The sequence below is a fragment of the Vanellus vanellus genome (assembly GCF_965231255.1).
Source record: "Vanellus vanellus genome assembly, chromosome: 9".
NCBI lineage: Eukaryota > Metazoa > Chordata > Aves > Charadriiformes > Charadriidae > Vanellus > Vanellus vanellus.
In genome coordinates, this window is record NC_138914.1 from 6,266,797 (window position 1) to 6,273,108 (window position 6,312).

Genomic DNA, 6,312 nt, shown 5'->3' on the forward strand with positions numbered 1-6,312 from the left:
CCGAAACCATCGCAACTGAAGGGGAAACTGGGAGGAGAAAAGCCCGCAATCAGTTTCAGAATAGCACTCCCAGAAACACTGCGGCCTATCGGATATATGTAAATATTTTACGATATGGGTTCCATTTCAGTAGATCTGTCGAGATAGTTACAGGGCTTGACAGTATTTCTGTCCTTAATTAAATTTTCACACACATACTTTAATGTAATTTAAATAGATTATTAGTTGTCAGAATATAGTATAAATTTTGTTTACGATTTAGTTACTTTAAGTACTCACATCGAGGAAACTCATTTAACCCCCTGACTGAGTAGCGTTAAGTGTTGAGATGAGACTTCTAAAGAGCTTCTACTGCCCTTTGCACTCTCGCAATAATCTTAAATTACTACAACTTAATTACAATTTCAAGGCACTAAAATGGAGATGTTTTAAAAACAGGACAGGGAGGGTCAACGAGAGGAGAAAAATTATTTAGTCCTCCTCAGGTACCAGACGCGTCTTAGAGAGAAATTGATTTTGCCCACGCTCTTCTCCTTATTTTCCAGAGAAGACCATCTTCATTTTCAGGATGGCGCTGAACAAAAAGTTATCAAGATTATTCTGGATACGTGCCACGTACAACCAGCCATTATACATCAGCCGGTTCGCTTGCATGCATGGAGGAGACCGGTGCCAGGAGAACAGAAAGACAAAACCCTAGAGCATATTTGCAAAGACGACTGCACGCGAACAGAGCCAGCAGCTCCTCTGACTCGGTAGCTCCAATGCTGAAGTAAGAAAAAAAGAGCACACGTTACAACACTCCAGACATCCCAACCAACAAATATCTGATCTCCTAAAAATAGAACAGCCGATTCCTCTACAGCCCAAACTACAGTTGTTTTTCTTTTTTTTTTTTTTTAAATTAAAAGACCACAGAGTTCCTACAATTAAGTTTTTCCTCTAACGACCGCATGATTTATTCCATCCTACTTTTTTCTTCCCCCTCTATATACACCGGCATCACCGCGTTACCTACGGCAGCTGCGAGCCCCGCGAGCTGCGGCAATCAGGCGGCACAGGAGGAGTTTGGGAGAGCAGCAGGCTGCGAGCGGCGCTTTTATCAGTGCAAAAGCCAGCAGTTGTAGCAAACGCAAGATCTTCATTTCTTATCGCAACGAGACGTTTTACAAGGATTTTGGCCAACACAAAGACAGACTCACGACTTAAAAACCGCTGTGCTTTAGCACGGCCGAGCACTTACGCGTGTCCTCAGCGGCATGAAGTCAAGGACTCCGAGCCCGGCCATACTTTTCTAAGTATTTCAGTAAAGTTTGGGTGCCAGGACCTCTAAGAATGGTCGCAAAGACGCTGCTGATCCCTAGTGCGCAACGTTTAGAAATCCCACTTAGCAAAGGCTTTCTGGCTCCTGTCTCCGCTGAACCGCTCGCCGGGTGTGAAACCATGCTAGTACACGTAGGGGGGGGGAGGGAAAAAGGAAAAAAAAAAAAAAAAAAAAAGGAAAAGTTTCAGTGCTGCGAGTTAGCGACACAGACCAAAAGCCAAGCCCAAAGGCAGTGACACCAGCAGAAGCCCCGGCTGATGCCAGCGCCCTCTGGATCGGGCCCTGCACCCCAAGCTCCCCTTTGGGGACGGGGGGACACTGCCATACCCACGAGCCGGGGAGGGGTGTGCTCGCAGAGCGGGCTGCCACCCGTGCCCCCCACGCCGCCCATCACCCCCTGGTCTTTGCCTCCAGCTTCCAGCCCCTTCCCACCCTGACCCGCAGGGGAAAACTCCGGGAAGCGACTTGATAGCAAGGCTCCTTTGAGGAATAACGACGACGCGCGATTCAATTCAGGCGTTAGCTTAAATACCACCAGCAAACGAGACGCTCGTGCACCCGAGCCGCCTGACTCCGGCAGGGCCCGATCCTGCTGCCAACCGAGGTGGGAATTCCCCGGCAAAGCTGCCTCCCGGGGCGCCGGCGCCGTGTCCGCGCGCAGAGCCGGTGCTGGGCTGGATGCGCCGCCAAAGGCGGGGAAGGCCTGAACGAACGCTGCGGCTCCCGAGAGAAATCCGGCTACCTGCCACAACCTCACGACATCCTCGCCAGCCCCTTCGCAGCCGCATTAAGAATCTTTCAGCTCAGTGCCTCGAAGTCGCAATTAAATCGTAGTAATTTAAGATTATCACAAGAGCAAAGGGCAGGAGCAGCTCTTCAGCAGACTCCTCTCACCACTTAATGCTACTCAGTCTTGGGGTTAAATGAGCTTCTTTAGTATAAGTACCTTAAAGCAAGTGAATCGTAAACAAAATTTATACTATTTTCTGACAGCATATAATCTATTTAAATTTATTAAAGCTTCTCGGAGAAAATTTAAGATGACAGAAGTATCATTATGCCCTATAAATAACTGGACAGCCTTGCAGAAATAACAGTATTTTACATACATATCCTACACATGTGTGTGCATACGTTATTTCATTTGCTATACAAATACATGCTCAACAGATATTTCACAGAAGGACTTACGTTATCCCGTTCAATCTCTCAACCGAAATGACCACGAGCAGTACAAATACTAAATGCTAAGCTGCATTCCATAAATTCGCCTTTTTACTACCAGCCTTTTTCCGAATTTTTTACAATGCTGTGAAACGGGAATAATTCTGGAGCTACAAATGTTTACAGTATATCACACCACGGATGATAATGCAAATTTGAGCTCTTAAAAAAAGGTGATCCACTCCAAGAAAGAAGCATATTGCAGCATATGCTGCGCAATAATGTCCAATGCATAATTCTCTGCTCAACTTTCCTGCTCCTGCTCTTACCAGTGCAAAAACTAGCTGCGTTAGGATTACCGGTGGAACTCATTTAAGCAGAAAATGTTTATAGATGTTAAAAAACATTACACATTACCCAAAATGGTTTAATAGCATACATGTGCATGTTTAACACACGTACTTTTTATTGTCTAATTAAAGTATATACCATAAAAATCTACCGGCTTTATAAGTTATGCAAGATGGTTATGAAACCTTACCTTATAAAAAGTATAAAGTACTTATTGTGTGATCTGCACTGCCAATTAAAGAAATATTTATGCGAAAAGGTTTTGGATTTCTTAATTCTTCAGTAGATGTGCGTTTGGTCTGCCTCCGGATTAATATACATCAGGGTAACAGCCTTCTCCTCAGATATTTCTTAACTAGGTATTTCCATTGTTTGGGAATACTTTAAAGAAATGGATGAGGGGGTACATTTGTAAAGTTTGCAGTGAAGTGTTTGAATACAAACATGAAAGTGTCAAGCAACAAAAATAACCTAACTCCCACTGGTTAAGTTTGAGTAATACTTAAATACAAAATGTTTATTGAGGTAAAAATCAAGTATCGCTTAATACTCTTTACTCCTATTTCCACTAAAAAACTACACAGTAACAGACTCTCTAATACAGCCATGAAGACAAGTTACACACAGTTTTGCAAAAACCTCGGCACATCAAAAATAAGGTGCCCTCCTGACTGGTTGGTAATTTGTTTGAAGGAAAGATACAAGTTTTCTAAACTCTAGGAACACAGTCATACAACATACAACGCTTAACCACAACCAAACTCCTCTATTATACATCAGCACAGCACTTACACACAGAAAGAAAAAAAAAAAAAAATCCATGTTTCCTTACAATTCAGAGATCCAGAAATAAAAGCTGAATTCCACAAAACTTTTAAGGTCTTCAACATTACACTACTGAAACGCCGCCTCCTCTGCAGCTCTAGACAGCATAAATAAAATCAAATCCTAAATCTCTCTGAAAGCGTATACAACACACTCCAAACCACTATCACTCAAAAAAAAAAAAAAAACAAAACACCAAACCCAAAAACAACAAACCCCAAACCCAGCCCATGCACAAACCCCCTAACTTTGCAATCAGAATCGCAAGCAACAGAAAGCTTTGTTTGAAATGGTAGTTATTTTTTCTCCAAGTTATCCTTTAGTTTCACAACAAAGATCAGCATTTGTAATGGTCCATTTCTGCATAAGTGAACATATAGCCTTGCTGCCTGATCGAATAGTCCAGAGCTTTCAGTGAGGCAGCTCCTGACAACAGCCCAGCAGCAGCTTTGTTTGATCTCTCCTGCCTTCCTTAATCTGGGTTGTCAAGGTTCACTTGTTGGAGGCTGTTTACTTTACTTTTTCCAGAGGGGGAAAAAAAAAAAAAAAAGTGATTTTTTTTTTTTTTCTGTCTCTCATACAATGACTAATCCAAAGACTAAGGGGGAAGAATGCTGCCCATGCAAGATGTTAAAGCTACAATACCTTTTTGCAATGAGATTTTAGCCGACACCTTTTGAATGGTAACTAGTGAAGAGCTTCCTCCCCCAGTGCCCTGGTCCATTCAATATGGTTGTGAGATAGTTCAAATAAAATGTGCAGGGGAAAAGATTCAGAGGAGAGAAATTGAAACCAGTATCCCTGATTTCCCCTCTTCCCCCAAATTTAGTTACAAAGATGCACGGTACCTTCTTGCCTACACTCGCTTCTCGGAGAACTCGAATTATTTCAGGCTCTCTCAAACTTAGAGAAAGTAGGAGCTTCTCAGCAGTAACAGAAACTGTAAAAATAATACTAAATCGAGTGAAATGCCTATTTTCCCTCTGCCGAAACAGTAAAGCAAACCGTGGATGAAGAGCACAAGCAGCAAGTTTCTTCGACGACATCCTTGCAACTTTGCCTAATTAAGAAGCTGTCATTAGTGCCATCAACATTTGGTCAAAGCAGGTAAAACGCAAGTTTAGAAAAACTATACGGGAAGGAAACGCAGTTTAGAGAATTGTTTTAATATTTATAACCATCCAGGCACCCTAGAAATCAGCAGGCTACATTGTGTAGACAACACGCTACAAGCAGTATACATACATTACTCACTCAAAGAACAGTTACTAAAAATGAAACCTTAAAACTTCTGAGCACAGAAGTTGGGCTCCGGCTTCTCTAGAGAAGCGGCTCTGAGAGCGCTCGCAGGCGGCAGATACCTCGGGTAGGTACGGGAGGTCTGAGCGCTGCTGCTGCCAGCCTTTGGGGGAAACCGAGGGGGGAAAGGAGAAGGAGGGGGAAAAAAAAATAAATAAAAAAAAATAAAAATAAAAAAGAAGTAGTAATCTCACTCGGTTTAGTTCACTCAAAGCAAAACCACGCGATTAAAATCATTACAGCGAAGTGGCAGGAGGAAGACTCGCTAAAATCGCGGCGTTCCGCAGCCAGCCCGGCGATGCTCTCCGCGCCGCGGCCGCCGGATAATTAATAGTTGGGGGGCGGTGGGGAGGGGGCCGCCGCTGCGCCCCGCGCAGCCCTGCCCGCGCAGCCCGGCTCCGGGGCTTTTTTCTTCTTTTTTTTTTTTTTCTCCAGGAAAAAAAAAAAAAAAAAAAAGAGAGAGAGAGAGAAGAAAAAAAAAAAAACCGCGGGGCGGGGGGAGGAGAGAGGCGCGGACACGCCGCTCGGACGCCGCCTGCAGCGCGCACCCGCGGCGGGATGCGCGGAGCTGCGCGGGGCGGCAGGTGCGCGGGGCGCAGCGCGGCCCTACTTACCGGGCGCCGGCGGACGCCCCCGGTTCCGCGGCGCGCAGCGAGCAGCCGCTCCGTCCCGAGGCTCCGCACCGCGGGTCTGCGCGGGAGGCGGGGGGGGGGGGGGGTGGGGGTGGCGAACGAATGGACGGGGACGTGAGGGATGCGCGATCCGCACCCGCGCAGCGAGAAGTTGAGCTGGGCTGAGAAGGCGCGGATGTTTATTCAAACACTTCGCCCCCCCCCCAAAAAAAAAGAAAGAGGGGGGGGGGAATGGGTGCAGCAGGCCTCCGTGAGGGGGAGGATGCGCGACGCGGAGCTCCGCGCCTGCGGAAGGGACTGCGCGGGGGGAAAGCCGCAACAGGTGCCGGGGGAAGGGGGCGGCCGGGCCCGGCGCGGGGGGAGCGCAGAGGATTGGGGGGGGGGGGGGGGGGGTCGGGCGCGGCCCCGCCGTAACTTCTTGCCCCGAGTGCTGAAGTTGGGGTGTGCGCGCCCTTTGCGCGGCGGCGCGGGGGGACGCGGCGGAAAACACGAGGAAAGCGCGGGGGGGGGGGGGGGGGGGGGGAGGGAGGAGAGAGTCTCCGCATCCCACTTCTCCGCGGAGGGAAGGGGGGGGGGGGAAGTTTCTAAAGTGGGCGGCTAGGGGGTGCGGGCAGCTGCGTAGCCCAGGGAGGGGGAGCTCCGCACCCGCGCACCGCCAGCTCCCCCCCCCCCCCCCCGGTCCACTCGCGGCGGGGGGGGGGGGGGGGGCGGACACGT

At 47.9% G+C, this 6,312-nt stretch overlaps 1 protein-coding gene across 1 annotated transcript in view; it reads right to left on the minus strand.

Moving 5' to 3' along the window:
- Window positions 1-6,312, minus strand: part of FOXP1 (forkhead box P1) — a 399,883-nt gene that overhangs the window by 393,136 nt on the left and 435 nt on the right. The gene's annotated exons all lie outside the window — the stretch shown is intronic.